Source organism: Galeopterus variegatus, unplaced genomic scaffold (genome assembly GCF_000696425.1).
Source record: "Galeopterus variegatus unplaced genomic scaffold, G_variegatus-3.0.2 Scaffold8349, whole genome shotgun sequence".
In the NCBI taxonomy this organism is placed as follows: Eukaryota; Metazoa; Chordata; class Mammalia; order Dermoptera; family Cynocephalidae; genus Galeopterus; species Galeopterus variegatus.
In genome coordinates this window covers 59,974-78,291 of record NW_007734460.1, presented here as the reverse complement: position 1 = coordinate 78,291, position 18,318 = coordinate 59,974, and positions in this window count along the sequence as shown.

Here is an 18,318-nt window from a genome sequence, read left to right as displayed (position 1 = left end):
CTTAAAACTTCCCAGTGGCAACCCAGCACCTCTGAAAGGGACCTTAGCCAGAAAAACAACCATCTTTGGGGTAACTAAGTCCAAGCAGAACATTTCAGTCAGCCCTTAACATGGAAACTGATAATTATCAATTCCTTGAGGTTAGCAGAAGAATTGAGAGACTACCCAGAGATAAAATTTACTTCAGAGGGGATGCACCTACAATTAAGGACTGAAACTAAGTTTTTCGTTTTTCTTCCTCTCTAATTGGCTGCAAGCCAGAGGAGAGATGAGAGAGGCAAGACAACCTAGCTGGTTGTAAATGCCCCCTCTTACTTAAAGGAAAACTGCACTCATGTTAATTAGAAATTGAAGTCAGGTATTTTCATGATGTTTGACTAAGATTATTATCCTTGAGCTCTCCCTAGGAGATAAGCACTCCAACTTCCAGGTAACATAAAGGACGTGAAGCTGACCACAGACTCTGTGACAATGAAGTTTCCAATCCATCATGGGACCCTGACATTTGACTCAGACCATCTGCTGCTCCTAGACTTCCCACCCCACCCCCCACTTTTTCCTTCAGAACAAAGACCCTTACCTCATCCCCCTGCTCCTTCCCCTTTATAAATCCTGGAACAGGCATCAGAAGGTGGGATGATTTTAGCCTGGTCATCCCCCAGATGCTGATTATCTGAATAAACCTTCTAATCCTTGCACCAACTTCTGGACTTCTGAGTCATTTGTTTAATGCAAGAGGGCAAGCTGAGCCTGGTCTGGTGATAGCACTTCCACGGCACACACTCCACTCCAAGATGGCTTAAAGCTCTGTGAACACACCACTGTGCCTCAGACCTCCCTGCTGTTCTTTCTGTCCAGAGTGCACATGGTCTACCTCATGAACACTTAATCCCTTCACATCCAGCTCAAGCAGTGCCCCTTCATTGAAGTTTCCCTGATATCTCCCCTAAGAAGTAGGCTTAAGCAACATCCCCCTTCTTGGTACCAACACAATTCCTTCTACACACCTCTACACTGCTCTGTAATATTACAGCTATTCATTTATATGTGTCTCTCCTTCTTTACTGTCAGTGGGTTGGGCACAGGAAATATTCTATCACAATTACTTTAATCTTAATACCTCCTATAGTACATTTCACATAATAGACGCTCAATAAACATTTACTGGGCAAGTTAATAAACATTTACTGTAACGGCTTGAATTATGTTCCCCTAAAATTCATATGCTGAAGTCCTAACTCCCAGAACCTAAGAATGTGACCTATCTGGAAATAGGATCTTTGCAGATGTTATTTGTTAAAAGGAAGTTATACCAGAGTAAGGTGGATCTTAATCCAACATGACTGATGTCTTCATAATTCGGGGAAATTTAGACACAGACACACATGCACACAGAGCACACCATGTGAACACAAGCCAGAGAGTGGGGTGGTGCTTGTTCAAGCTAAGCAATGTACAGGGTTAGAAATCTTGATTCTCATTTTATTTTAGAATAGGGTTTTTAAAAGTCCTTGGGTAGGAGGTGACAGCCTACAGATAGTGTGGCAACAGCTCATCTAATCAACTCTAATCACTGCTTAGATTTGTGATTGTATACTTTAATGATTTTAGAACTAACAGGTGGTTTTCATACAGATCCTGTTAAGAGATTTTAAGAATTGCTGAAGGGAAAGATGTGAAAAAATGTTTGCTAGGGGCAAGCTGTCTGTTGGTGGAAACTTTAGAGACAATTATACTTAGATTTTATCATAAGAATGCAACTTTTGCTTATATCATTTAAGGAGAGGTTATTCTTTAGATAATGATCACAGTTTGACCAACTTAGCTTTCCACAAATTGTACTTTGGAATGTCACATTGTTAATTTTACTGATGTTACTAGTTTCCATTGTTTAAGCTATACTTAGCCATAGATAACTTTTATGACACTGCCCATGTCTTTGCATCCTTTTGTAATGACTGAATCAACTGATTTTCTTGTGAAACATCCTTGTCTTTACAATAAAAAACAGAAGCTAACTTTGAATCAGGGCTGTACCCAGTTTTCTCCTGCTAACAGAGGAGTTGCTAAGGTGCAGCCCCTTCAGGTTTCTCATCACATTCATGGTGCTTTGAGTAATCCTTTTTTGCATCTCCGTTACACAGTGAGAAGTATAACAAAGCAACTTCAGATATAGCCAGAGAACCACCAGAGGCTGGCAGAGAAGCATCTAGCAGATTCTCCCTCACGGCCCTCAGGAGAACCAACCCTGCTAACACCTCGATCTCAGACTGCTAGCCTCCACCAGAGCCATGCAACAGTACATTTCTGTTGTTTAATCCACACAGTTTGTGCCACCTTGCGATGGCAACCCTAGCAAACAGTACATTTACTAAATGAATAAAGTTACTCTAAGCAGTTACTGCCTGAACCTCTGTAACATGCCTTCGGTGCACTCTGCTAAGCAGCAAGTACAACGGCAGCAGTAGACGGGTTCTGTCAACGACAGCACCCATGCACTTCTGTTGGTACCTGCTGGCTTCCTCCTTTCTCTACTAACATTTTGAAAGAAAAAATTTCCACATCAATTTCCCCCACTGGATTTTTATTTCTGTCTGGAGAACACTCTACAGGATGGGACACTTTCAAAGATGATAGAGTTTGGGTATGTTGTCTCCCCAAAGCTCATGTCAAAATCTGATCCCCAATTTGGCAATGTTGGGAGCTGTTTGGGTCATTGGGTGGGTGGGGGACAGATCCCTTGTGAAGAGATTAATGTCCTGGTGGTGGGGGTGGTTAGTGAGTGAGTTTTGCTCTATTAGTTCCTACAAGGGCTAGTTGTTTAAAGGAGACTGGCACCTCTCTCTCTTTCTCTCTCTCTCTCTCTCTCACTTCCTCCTGCCATGTGATCTTGCATCCATCACTGCCTGCTGCTTTCCACCATGAGTAGAAGCCGCCTGAGGCCCGTGCCAGAGGCAGCTGTCCCAGAATCGTAAGCCAAATGAACCTCTGTTCTTGATAAATTACCCAGTTTCAGGTGTTCTGTTATAGCAACACACACAAAAAAAGAACTAATACAAAAGAAGAGACAAATGGTTAAAAGACCAAAAATAGCTAGGGGAGCCATTCCAGTAAGCTGTGTCCCACCCCTTCCTTGGTGTTTCTGCCTTGTCTTACCTCCCAGGGACTGCCTTCTCTCCTCTGGTCACTTCTAGGCAATCAGAGCTTTTCAGTAAGTCCACGGCAACTACCTTCCCAGGAACCAAATGAGCTCCGCCTAACTCAGGGAGTCTGAGAGGAAGTAATGTGAAAATGTGAGAGCACCACCTCCTAGTCAAATCCAAGTCACCTCCTTACACCTTTCACTGTTTCTCACTTGAAAGCAGAAACCAGCACAGAGGCCATGAACTGAAGCAGCAAGCCAGGTATGTGTGTGAGAGAGAGATTTCACTCACCGATGCCAGGGCAGTTCTGAGTGAGTCGCTGCAATGGCAGTGGCAGAGGAGAAGGGGGCTGAGACTGTCAAAGAGGGTATTGACAGAACGGAGGCTCAGGTGCTGGAGGGACCCCCTCCAACATTTGGGTTTCTTTGGAATCTGCTTCCAGCTTCACTCACATTCACTCTGCTCCAACTCCGGCCGCAAGCACACAGCTTTTACTAAAGATAACTCTGGCAGCAAAACCACAGACTGTAATGTGAAATGATTCACAGCTAAAATGCGACATTTTTTAAAGCTCATTAAAATTATTAAACATTGATGGGTTTGTTAGAGAGTCCTCCTGTTCCATTTAAAGATGCCTTTTAATTTTTTCACAGGTATCTGGTTTTGAGTGCTGTTTGTTACACAATAGGCTAAGACCGTTTTCCCATAAAAATCAAAACTAGCCATTTGTCCTAAGAATTTAATGAGAATATATCTTCTATTTGAATTTTTAAAAATCAGTTGGAAAAACAAAAACTCAGGCTATGTTAAAATAAGTAACTTATAAGCACTATTTTCAAATCCTAGTCATTTTCATTTTAAACCAGAATTGCTGTTGTTATAACTATATATACTTCCACACATCAGTGTAATTGCATACAGACTTAAGAGGAAAACAATAGGCCATCATCCTGGTCGCGAAACAATAAAACTAAGAATTAACACTAAGTATAATAAATATCAACAAAAATCCCAACCACTTAGACATAAAAAAAAAATTAACTATGAGGTCAAGGGAGAAATTAAATGTGCAATAACAGATTTACTTATAAAACAAAACAAATGAGGACACTAGATATTACCTCTTTGATACATTCAAAATTGCTTTCCGAGGTAAATGCACTGTCTCAAGTGCTTTCACTACTAATGAAAGAAAGAGACTGAGCTCTCAATTTAGAAAACAAAAATTACAGAAAACAGCAGGAATAATAAAACTAAAAGACGGATTAAATTAATTCAAATATTAAAACAAATATTACTGATAAATAGGCAAACACTCTCTCTAAAAGGAACTAAGCCCCAGCATACCCAGTAAATATAGAGAGTGAATGGAGAAATACAGGAAAAAATAAAACTAGAAACAAAAAAATGTGAAATGACACATACAGAATATAACAGAGATGTTAATAGTTCTGCATTTAGAACCCAGGGGAACTGGGAGGAACTTGCAAGTCATCAGAATCTGGGGACTCTTAACCTCGTAAGGCTCAGTTTTCCTATGAGAATGGGAAAGAAGTAAAGGGAGAAAATAATACTAACTACCTCCAAAAGTACTTGCAAGTCATCAGAATCTGGGGACTCTTAACCTCGTAAGGCTCAGTTTTCCTATGAGAAAGGGAAAAAAGTAAAGGGAGAAAATAATACTAACTACCTCCAAAAGTTTTTGTGAAAGTCAAAAAGTACTTCATCGTACCCAGGAACTATTAAGCACTCAGGTAATAATCTACACTATTCTAAAGACTCCTGTAATTTCATTAGTTTGATTTATAAAGCCCTGAAATCCCTTCTTACATCTGCTTAGGACAAAATCCCTTGACATGGTCCCATCAGGTCCACTGTGCAGGGTGACAGCTGTGATTACACATGCAGAATAACGCAATTCATAGAAATCGGTGCAAGGTCAAATTCTTCCATCTTTGAGGTGGCCCTGACATGGCTGTGGATGGGCCAGTAAGGGGGCAGCTGAGGTGGAGAGATTAGACAAGGGTCAAAGTGTCCTCCAGGAAACATATCCTATGGCACAGTTTTGTGCCACAAGAAGCCTCCCACTAAAATGTTGACAGGTGGCCTGGTTAGCATCTGTCTATATAATGAGGGACATCGAAAGCGCAAGAGTGGGACAACGTCTAGGAACAGAACAATGAAGAGCAAAGAATAGGGTTTTGAAAACCAGAGGTAGACGGGGGAAATGGAGGTGGAAAGGGATCGATAGGGGAAAACACAGATTCATGTCCCAGTGGGAGCCAAAACTTATTCACACTTCCTGTGTGCCTGCCACTGTTCAGAGCGCTTTTTGTGTGATTTCTCATTTAGTCCTCATCACACACCTACGAGGCAGGTACTATGTCCTCTTCCACTGAGGAGAACCCCACAGGGGAAGTTACCAGGCTGGGTCTGAGAGTGAGTTAAGGAGCATAGATATCACCTGCAGCCAGGTGAATGCACCCTGCAGTCTGTACTCCCAAGCCCTTCTGCTTATTCCCCCTTCACAGTGCCACAGAGATGTGTCCCAGGGACCAAAGGAGCCTCAAGAAGAAAGGGGTAGTCATCAGTGTCAATCCTACAGAAAGTCTCAGAGCCTGAAGCTCTCAGGCTTCCAAAATGCAGCTTCAGTGGAGTTACTGTGGCTAAAATCAGAGAGCATTTGACAGTCCCTAGGAATAAAAAAGAAAGTGGTAATGGCAGTTGGCTTACATAAAATTCCACCCCCCCCCAAATGAACAGCTAAAGAAAAGAGGGCCCAAGACCCCAGTCCCTAGGAATAAAAAAGAAAGTGGTAATGGCAGTTGGCTTACATAAAATTCCACCCCCGCCCCCAAATGAACAGCTAAAGAAAAGAGGGCCCAAGACCTGGGCTGTGGGAAGGGATGGGGAGAAATGGAACTGTTCAGTCTAGCCTGAAAACAAAACTAACTGGGAAAATAATAAATGATGACTGATGGAGAATTATGATGGAGAAAGTAAAAAAGGAATGGATGCCAATCAATAGCTTCCCAGAAGTCAAGTTCACATCAGTAAGAGTATCAAATCTGTTAGGAGTTTGCCAACAAGAAGAAACAAACAACTTGATTTAAAAGTGGGCAAAGGACTTGAATAGACATTTCTCCAAAGATATACAGATGGCCAATAAGCACGCGAAAAGATACTCAACATCACTAACCATTGGGAAATGCAAATCCAAGTCATAATGAGATACCACTTTGCATACCTTACTAGGATGGCTATTATAAAAAATATTTTTTAAAAAAACACAGAAAATAACAAATGTTGGTGAGAATGTAGAGAAACTGGAAACCAAAAAGTGGAAGCAACCCAAGTGTCCGCCGACGAATGGATAAACAAAATGCGGTCTATACACACAATAGAATATTATTCAGCCTTTAAAAAGGAGATCCTGACACATGCTCCAACGTGGATGAACCTCAAAGACATTCTGCTATATGAAACAAGCCAGATGCCAAAAGACACATACAATATGATTCCACAAACATGAAGTCCCTAGAATAGTTTAATTCATAGACACAGAAAATAGAATGGTGGTTGTCAGGGCCTGAGGGCCGGGGGAAAAAATGACTGATAATGGGCACAGAGCTTCCTTTTGGGGTCATGAAAATGTTCTGGAGCTAGATATGGTGATGACTGTACAACACTGTGTATGTACAAAATGTCATGGAATTGTGGTTAAAAGGGAAAATTTAACTTATGTATGTTTCATCACGATTTTAAAAAAAAGAACTGGAGAATCACTGAATTGTAAACTTTACAGATGAAATTTATAATACTGTTATTATACCCCAATAAAATTATTAATTAAAAGAAAAAGAATTCAGGGCTGAAGGGAAGCCAAGACGCAGGGCTAGAAGGAATGTGGGGCCCTTTCTGTGGGTGCAGGATGGGATTTTTGCCCCTCCAGACATCAAGAGCACCTGTGTGTGTTTGGAGGCAGTGGGATGGGGAACAGGAGGGAGGGAGGATTGCAAATTGGGAGACCACTGGATTAAACAAAATTAAACAGATGTCTTTACTGCAGGACTTTTGGGAACTTTACAAATTTAATGTGCTAAATGAATCTCAAAAAGCAGATTCGTAGGCAGGGTTGCCCAAATTTATTTGAAACTAGAACAGGTTGCGAGGAACACACCCTACAGACTAATGAAGAAATCAAACACACAAATAAAAGATTGATTAAGCAGAGTTACAGTTGGGTCAAGACCACAAGCAAGGTGACTCAGCAGGGATGGGCGGGGTTTCTGTGAATCTAAATAACTAGATCTTACGTGAAAGCTGCCTTTCCAACTTCATGACTTTTCTTCTCTAACCATTTAAATCTCCCACATGATATCTGGCATCACTATTTTTCAGTAGCCTGAAGAAGCTCCTCACTGTATATGATGAAACAACACGTGAAAACTGCTTTGCTTTTTCATGTCACAGATTGTCACAGATGATCAAAAAAAAAAAGTTTCCCTTAGACACATGTAAATAGCATGTATTAAAAGTTGCCAAAACAGGAAACTGAAAAAGTGCATATGTGATATTAGACATTAAGTGCTACACCATAAGTCTGGGAGTGTAAATCTATCCAAGAACAACCCAGAGGAAATTCCTGATTTTGCATGTAGTTTACTTACCTTACATGCAAATGATTTCCTACCACGGGAGGGAGTCCACCGCTAAACTGAGTCTTACAGCAAAAGCAAAAACAGATTTTCAAGACACTGAGGGTGAGGAGCTAAAAAACTACCTTCTTGGAGCCGTGAATTTTATTTGCTCATTTTTTGCAGTAAACAGATGAACTAACAACTAGCAAAGAGGGCATGTGGGCACTTGGGCACTGAGGCATTTGTTTTTCCACTTTGACCACACTAAGATGAAAAAATAAGTTCAAATTGGCCAAAAATATACAAGCAGCATTCAAACGAAGGAACATAACTCTTGGCATACTCCTTGAAAGTGGTGGTCAGGGAAAAACATTGAAAACACCAGAAGTTTACATATACCTTTTCTGCAGGAGGTAGAATCAGGAAAAAGTGAAGGGCTAAGATTCATAAAAGTCTCAAGGTTGGAGAAAAGTGAACAGAGGTGGTAAATAGGAAAACTGAGGGAAAGGATCCTCTGGAGTAAAATGAGGAAAACCTCCAGGCTTGCCTTTCCACTTTTCACAGCGGGAAGGAAGGCTGAGACAAACACGAGAATCATTATCTTTCCCCCGAGGTAACTGTCTTCAATAACAACGTCTCATCAGAAAGAAAAAAGAGAGGTAGCAGACAGGTGAAGAGGGTCATTGCACCCTAATACGAGTTCCCGAGGAAGAAAGAAATGGAGGGAAAGCAGAGAGAAAATGGTGAAGAAATACCAGCTGAGAATTTTCTACAATTGAAAATACAAGTCTTCACAGCAAAACTATATCCTAAGTACCTGGCATGAAAAATAAAGATAACTCCACACCTCACCACATCACGGTGAGACTGCAGAACACTGAGGATAAGAATGTCCTAAGAGCTACCAGGGAGAAAGGCAAATTATCTACAAAAGACTGACAATTAGACTGACAAGCAATTCCCATGACTAATAATATAAGCCAGAAGACGTCTTCAACATGCTGGAAGGAAATCATTGTCAATCTTGAATTTTATACCCAGTTACTAACATGCCAAAGTAAAGCCATAATTAAGCCATTTTCAAACACACAAATAGAAAGATTACCACCCACATAGCCTTGCTAAAAGAATTATCAATGGATGCACTTCAGCAAGAAGTTGTATAAACCCAGGTATTTGTCTAGAGATAGAGGACACAAAAATGTGCATAAAAATTGATCAAATGTGTGATTAAATGTAATTAATTTATGTCCCTAAAAATAACTAAAAACCAAACACCAGGCAACAGTTACAAAATAAGGGGTAAAGATTGTTTATTGCTTAAAATGTACCGAGGTCCTTGTCATGATAGGAAAAATCATAGATAGTATTATAAGAATAATTGTATTTTTACATATTCCTCTTAGAAATATATAATCAAACAGACCAAAAATTAGTAATAATAATTACTTGACAAAGAAAATTAATAAACTCCACTTAATAAACATGTAAAGAAATAGGAGTAAATTCCTCTTTGATTGCACATGTACCATTTATAGGAATTAAAAATGAACAAAAAAAAAAAACAATGGGGAAAATGTATGTTTTGAAACTTTCAAAAGTACGCCTAAAATAACTTATGACTTAAAGAAGAAATCACAACAGATATTTTAAACCAAATAACAAAGAAAGACTAACATATCAAAACATATGGAATGCAACTAAAAATTATTTAGAAATAAAGTTATAGGTCAGAAGGAAATGTTTAAAATAAAGTAATTAAGCATTTAATTCAAAGAAAAAGAACAATAAAGTAAACATTAAAAAGGTAAGAAAAGGGAATAGATAAGGATATCAGAATCAAGTATAATACAGAAGATATCAAAATATGTACATACTCAAAAACTGTTATGTTTAAAAAAACTAATAAAATTAATAAAGCTCTGGCAAGATTTACAAGAAAAGAGAAAAGGGGCACAAATAAACCATATTTAAAATAATAAAGGCCCACAACCACTGAGAAATAACATTTTTTTAAAAAATCATAAGAGAATACTATGAACAATTTTATGCCAACAAATTCCAGGCACAAATAAACCATATTTAAAATAATAAAGGCCCACAACCACTGAGAAATAACATTTTTTAAAAAAATCATAAGAGAATACTATGAACAATTTTATGCCAACAAATTCCAAACTTAGATGAAATAATTTTGTAGCAAATAATGAATTAACATAGTTCACTGAAGAAGAATTAGAAACTAAGTAAACAAATAACAATCAAAAACAATGAATCTGTAATCAAAAGTCCGCCTGCCTCCACTCTAAAACACAGCAACCCAGAAAGAAAGCTCCAATGTGAACTTTGAGAAATTTTAAAGGAATAAAAAAAACTCTTTTTGTATAATCTATTTCAGAGAAACAGAGGCGAAATACTCAACTTTAGACAAAGATAATAAAAGCAAAGAAAATTATGAACGATATCTCTTTTGAACATAAATGGAAAGTTCCTAAATAATACATAAGAAATGTATTAATATACTATATCAATAAATTTTAAAAAAGGAAAAGTACACAATTATCTCAAAAGATGCACCAAAATAATCAATAAAATTCAGCATTAATTCAAAATAAAAAGGGGAACTTTCTTAATTTGACAACAGGTATTCATCAAACACCTAAAATAAACAGTATACTTAATAGTGAACATTAAAAGCATTCTATTAAGGTCAAGATCAAAACAAGGCTACCCATTACCACTGCTTTTATTTAACATTGCACTTGAAGTCCTAGCCAATGCAACAAGACCAGAAAAAGAAATAATAAATATAAGAGTTGGAAGAGAAGAAACTAAGCTATTCTTGTTTACAGACAATATGATTATTTTATCAGACCAAATAGGATAGGTTATGCCATAAACAACCCAAAAATCTCAAGGTCTTAACACTGAAGGTTTATTTTCATGTAAGCAAAGTCAATTGCTGGTCAAGACTACTCTTGAAGACAGCTGTCCTTCATATGTTGATTTACCATTCTATGCTAGTTTGATCTTACAGTATATCCATATTAACATGTGCTTACAAAAGCAGAACAAAGAGAGCTGTAAAATCAACCAAATGTAATTAAATATGTTGGCACACATCACTTCAGCTCTCATTCCATGGCCAGAAAAAGTCACATGGCTACGCCTAACTTCAGGTGGTTGGAGAAGCAAAATCCTCCCATGTGCTAGGAAGACAAAACCAAAACATCTAACAATTAGCTACATAAGACATTCAAAAGAATCTACATATAAATTATTATAACCAATAAGAAAATGCATCAAATTTATCATACTTCTGTGATATAACTAAAAAAGCATAACTTCAATCTCAGTATAAGAAAATGTCAGGCAAGTCCAAATTGAGGAATATTCAATTGCCCTGGATGCTTCCAAAATGTCAAGTTCATTAAAGACAAAGAAAGAATGAGGAATTATTACGAATTGAACATGAATAAGATGACATGACAACCAAATGCAATATGAGATTCTGGCTGGAATCCTGGAACAGAAAAAGAACATTAGCAGGAAAACTGGCAAAATTCAAATAACATCTGAATATTAAGAATATTGTATCAATATTAATTTTTCAGACTCAATAACTGAACTATGGTTATATGAGATGTTAACATTAGGGGAAGTTGGGAGAAAGGTATACAGGAACTCTGTACAATTTTTGCAATTTTTCTGGAAGTCTAGAATTATTTCCAAATTAAAAGGCTTTTTAAAAAACAGCAACAAGAATTAACAAAAATTTCATTCACAAGAGCATCAAAAACTACAGGGAAGGTATCAGGGACTAAACCTAACAAAAGACGTACAAGTCTGCTACATTACAAAATGTTGTTGAAGGACGCTTAAACAATGTAACAAATAACAATATAATAAACAGCAAATAAAACAAATAGAAAGACTTGAACTATGTATAGACATGCCATGTTCATAGACAGAAAGAAAATATCACAAAGGAGTCATTTCTCTGCACACCTGAAAGACTTGGAAGAATGGCTAAAAAGAACAAGGTGGTAACTAATCTTACCAGAGCAAGATATATTATAAGGACAGAGCAATTAAAACAATGTGGTATTTGAGCAGAAACAGACAAAGTACACCATGGCAAAATAGAATAGAGATCCCAGAAATAGACCTACAAATTTTTGGACTGAACAACTGAACCTAAAATTCATATGTAGAAGACAGACCAAAAATAGCTAAATACATTATAAAGAAAAACATGGTGGGGAAACTTATTATAAGTCTTGATATATATTCATTAAGTCAATAAGCGTTTTTTGAAGTATAGACAAATAGATCAATGATACGGACTGAATTGTGTCCCCCCGAAATTCATGTGCTGAAACTCTATCTCCAGTGTGACTGTATTTGGAGATGGAGCTTTCAGGAGGTAATTAAGGTTAAATGAAGTTGTGGGGTAAGATCCTAATTCAATAGAATTACTAGCTTTATAAGAAGAGGAAGAAAGAAGTCTTGCTCCCTGTGTAAGAACACAGCCATCTGCACCACAGAAGAGAGCCTTCACCAGAACCCAACCATGCTGGCATCCTGATCTCAAACTTCCAGTCTCCAGAACTGTGAGAAAATAAATTTCTGTTGTTTAAGCCACCCAGTCTATGGTATTTTGTTATGGCAGTCCAAGCAGACCAAGACAACCAATAAAATTGAATAAATAGCCCAGAAACAGATCCTACATGTATATGAAAGAAATGATATTACAAATCACCACAGAAAAGATTGACTAATGAATTAATGATCTGGGACTACTGACTATTCACATGGAAAAATTAAGTTTGAATCCCTAACTCACAACATACCAAAAATAAATCCAAGGAGGATTAAAAACCTAAATGTGAAAAAACAAAATCTAAAGACTTTCAGAAGAAAATATATGAGATGATCTTTAAAACCTTAGACTAGGGAAGAATCTCTTAAAACAAAAATCTTTTTCTTAAGAAAAAGCACAAATCATAAATGAAAATTTAGTAACTTTGGCCAAATCAAAAATGAAAAAACTATCATTCAATAAAATGTAAAAATATAAGTCACAGATTAGGAGTAGATATTTGTGATGTATATTACTAAAATGAAGGGTCTAGAATTTCTAAGTGAACTTCTATAAATCAATAAGAAATAGATACCCCAAATGAAAGATGAAAAGATATGAACAGGCCATTCACAGAAGAGGAAACCCAAATGTGTATTTATAAATTGCCGGGGTCCAGCCCTAGCACAGGGGTCGTGGGGTCCTCACTGATAATTCCCCAAAAGAGAGGAAGGGCAGCGTCAGCGATGGAATGGACAGCAAACACACAGACTCAAGAGATCTGCTGAATGCTGACACTTTATTGAAGCATGTACACACTTTTTATACCTTTTTTTTTTTGGAGGCAACATAATCATTGAAATAATCATTGAACAATATCATAATATCTCTGTGTGAGTGACATGTGTTCTAAGAAAAATAACATTACAGTTTGTTTCCATGATTACAATGTTTTTTCCCTTGAACAAGAACGTTACAACCCACTGGTCCCAAATAATCATCAATAGTTACATTGAACTCTGTATGACATTATTGAAATATAATCCAAACTTGTATTTTAATCAAAGGGTACAAGCAGGAAGTCAAAGTTCCCTTCACCAGTTATTGTTTAACCATGTTGCCTAGCAGCTTTTGGGTAAATTTTCAATAACATTTCCATTATGTTTACTAATTGCACTAAAAACAATCCTTCCAGGAAGCAGACAAGGTAAATGTGTACATATGTCCATTGCCCCCTTCTGGTCCTAGCTACCACAAACCATCTCCTGGGAACCCATGACCATGACTCTCAGGAGTATCATTAATATGATTAAGCACTCTGGTATGATTCTCAATCTCACTCCCAATCCCCCCAGAGTGATAATTATGAAGCAGTAAAGAATAGAATATAATAAAACAAAGCAAGCACACAGGGCTCTAAAAAATGAGGGTGGAACGGTGGCACCTCCTCCCACGATGAGGCCTTGCAAACATCGTGCCAAGTCAGAGGATCCTTGTCAAACTCTGGCTTCTTGGATTTGGTGTGCCCCCGCAATAAATATATATATATGTGTATATATATATATATATATGTATGGCAATAAATATATATATATGTGTATATATATATATATATATATATGTATGTATAAATGTAATATATATATGAAACGATGATCAGCTTTTCTAGCCTTTTTATATCAAAAATGAAAATCATCTAAACATCCACCAACAAAAAAAATAGTTGAATCAATTGTAGTTGAACCAATTCTATGAAATAATTTTATATAGCAATGAAAATGAATGAACTAGAGCTACATCTCCACATAAATAAATTTCAAAAACACAATGAATGAAAAAGAACTGCAGTATTACAGGACAACATGAAACCATTTCAAAAAGCTTGAAAAACTGAAAGCAACAGCATGATTAATGATAAGTTCCTATGTAGTAGTAATGAAACAACCCACACGGGAAAGATGAGCAGCAATTCAGGATAGAGAGAAGGGATGAAAGGAGGTGAAGAGGACTGGGGAGGGGTCTTATCTTTTACACTGGAAGCAGGGATGGCAAAATGTTAGGACTCAGTAGAGGACTGTGGGCTCACACATGGTTTGTCTGTTATTCTCTGACTCTACTGTATGTCTGAAATACTTCATAATTTGAAAAAAAATTTATTGTTTCCATGCTACAGGCTGAATTTGGGGGCAACTAAAACCTGAGAGTACCCTGAAAGCAACTTTTAATAAAATTATAACTTTTAATATACATATAATAAAAACATAGAGACCAAATCCCCAATCATGATTATCCATGATTTCATCTGTAGTCTCCCCGTCCTTCACATTCTCAGGCAACAGAAAAGTAGAGAGACCATGATACCCAGTACACTATTGAATCGCTGGGAAGATAACAAGTAAATTTCATGTAAGGAGAGAAGCAAAGACAATTCACTCAAATTGTATGTGAAGGTACAGCTGAACCCGCCCTTGTTAACTATGCTTGACGGAAAAAGGAACGCAGAGCAAACAGTCACAGATACTACAGAAAGGAAGGGGAAGAAAGAGAAAGGAATGTGCGTAGGACAGACCAAGAAGCCAGTCAAGAAAAGATTCTCCCGGAGGTGTATTAAAAGTGTTCACAATAAATGATTTGCTCCTACAAGAAATAAAGAATATGAAATGAGCAAAACAAGAAAGGACACATGAGGGGACAAGGAGACAGAATGAAATTTGGAAGGGGACTTTCAGAGTTTGGGAAATTTATTGATAGCCAGAACACCTCTATGGAACCAATAAATAAATAAGAAACAGTAGAAAACAGAATAGACAGAATTGTAAATGCAAATGGCAACACTGAGGAATGCCTTCAGACAGTTATAGAGAACCCAACGTTCAATAAAAGAGATAGGGACCAAAATTTAGACAAACTAAATATTGTTCCCCTGATTGTTAGTCATCTTATTCCATTAATTCTGCAGTTGCTCAAAATACCTTTGGCACAACTTTTTGGCAATTACTTTTAAAACCAAGGGGTTTTTTTTATTTTTAATTCAATCAAAGAGAACTAGTGTTTTTGTTTTTGTTTTCAATACCTCATTCTTGATCTAAAACAGTATTATGGGGCAGGGTAACATGCTCAGCAAATAATAACAGCAATAATAGCTATAACTAATGTAGCACGTATATACCCAGAACTGTCCTATAGCTTTATGTACATGGTACCACTTAATACTCATAACCACCCCCTATGAAATAAGGACTGTTATTATCTCTGATTTCAACTGAGGAAACTGAGGAACAGAGAAATGAAGTAACTTGCCCACAGCCACATAACAAATACCTGACAGAGAGGGGATTTAACCAGGCCCCCGGCTCCAGAGCCTGAGCTCTTTATCTCTAAAGAATGTTTATTAAATGAGTGAATGACTGATCAGCTACTTTATTTACCCAACTTTGTCCCAAATAATTTCTGTCTTCTATTGACAATGGGGGACAATTTTCAAAATTGGACATAGAAATTCTGGTTGATTTGTTTTCAAAAGAGTCACATCACGCAATACTCAGAGATCCTAATTCTGCTTTTCGACTGAAGGCCACGTTACTGTCAAAATCTCTATAAATCTCCTTTCCCACCCCTTCACTTTGCATCTGCAGATAGGTAACTTACTCCTTTCGTAGGCAAAGAAAACTGTTATCAAAACCCGTGAGAAGACTGCCATAAAGCCTGAAGGAACCCCATCCTCAGACCCAGGCAAAAGGAAGAGACTGGAATTGGGAGCGCTGGGAGAGCTCTTGCCCTGTCAGGTGGCTTTCCTGGGGGCAGAGAGGGGCAGCCAAGGGGAACAATGGGAAACAGAAAGAGAAAGGTCAACAGAACAGCAGTGTCCACAGGAAGCTACAAACCTGGGTTTACCCAAAGGCACCAGCCTGGGGTAGGGCCCAGGAGCAGGGCTGTGAGCTCCTGACTGCTGATAGTTATCATAAAGAAGAGAAGGGTATATGGTTCAAGGTCTACCAGGTTCAAGGAAGGACCCATCCTAGTCAGCAGCCCAGGCAGGCACCTGGGAGGAGAGGCTGACAAGGGGTCAGACAGCTTTTCAGGGCCACTGGAACCAGGATTCAGACCAGGATCTAGTCCTGGCAGAAAACCAAGTAGAAATTTGGTCAGAAGCCTAGTCAAATGGACCAGCACACACAGGAGGCCAAAGAGGCTCCCCTGGGGTACCAGTGCCTGAGCTCAGAGCCCAAGGCCAATGCCATGCCTTGGAAGGAGGAAATGCTGCCCCTGAAACCCTTCCAGGATGGGCCTGAACTGGCCTGGGTCTACAGTTGTCCAGTGACTATGGTCAGTGGAGCTGGACTAAGGAAAGAGGGCTACTTTGGTGTCCCCTACTGAGAGGATGAAGATTATTACCAAGAGGAAGCCTGGCCATGGCAGGTATGCAGAATCTCATAAAATCAAATATTAAAGGTAGTCCCTGTATATTCAAAGAGCCTACTTAGACACCCTGCCAAAGAAAGGATGCCCATATCTGGAAGAACATTTGCAAAAACAACATTGTCCTTGTCAATTTTCTGAGGTGACACCTTCTGAGATGCATTTCCAGGTGTTTAAGGTCAACGGACCTCACATTGAGCTCCTCCCTGAACACATCAGAATTTAACTATTTAATTTACCCTAACAGAGGAACTATGTGAGATGAACTGACTCAAAAAGAGAAGAAAAAAATTAAAGGAGACAGAAAACAGGTCTTTACATATTCAGTCGTTCCTTAAACTGAGAGATATTAAATGCTGTCTCTTTGAAACCGAATTGGCATATTACATGCACCTGTTTTAAATAGGAAACACCACAAAAAATAGGGTGTATACAAGTCTACGTAATTTTATTGAATACTTGAATCAGCATGCATTTACCCACAAACGTAACTGTAAGAATTTCCTACATCTATACAATAGTCTGAACAGCAGCCCATCCCCACCCCAGCCCACTGGAATATGACACTTCCCCAGATCTCTATCTTCATTAAATTCTACTCCTCCTCCATCTCCTTAAGCAAGGACAGAAATAGTAAATGAGGGAGATGCAGAGACGGGAGTTAATGTCAATATTTACAAGAGGTTGTTACACATAAAGATTTTTTTTTAAGTTTGTTATGCTAATATAAAGGAAGAGTGAAAAATAATTTTACATCGGATTACTGCAGATTCGGTTTTCTATTATTTGGAAGCTGTATTTATCCCCCAAAAGCCAGAAGTCTTAATAAAAAGTGAAACAAAAAAGGATGGGAAAAAAGTTACTCAAATGCAAACATTTACCGCACATACTTAACCCGTATATTACACTTACACACGCACACACACACACACACACACAAACACGCGCGCGCGCCCGCAAGACTGGTACAGATCTTGCTTTTTAAAAAAAATGTTCATTACCAAATCTTAAGGCACCTCACTGTATCGGGGAAATAACTTGAAAAGACTCCCTTCTCGTCCTCCCCACAAAGTCAAAACCCTCCTGTCATTCCTTGGTTAAAAAAAAGAAAAAGAAAAATGTCTTTTTCACTCTCTTGTCTATCAGCCCCTCCACAACCCACACACCCTGCAGAAGCTGCCTGCTGCTGGGTGTTTAGGAGTTGATTTTTTTTAGATTGGATTATTCTTTTAAAGTATGTGATGTTTCGGTGTTAATTCCTTAATCTTAGGTTGCATGATGCCCACCCATAACAAAACTTCCTCCGTGTCCGGTGTGAATAGCGATAAGACTTTATAAATGAATACATTATTATACCAAGTTTGATCAAATTTGGTCTGAAACTATTTTCTTTTCCTTAATTAAAATAACAATAATAACGATAATAATCATAATAATAACAACAACAACAAAAGAAAGCAAGCAAACAGGAAAGCGAGCCTGCAGAACGCGGCACCCCACGGCGCGCCACGGTCACCTGCGCCCTGGAACCCAC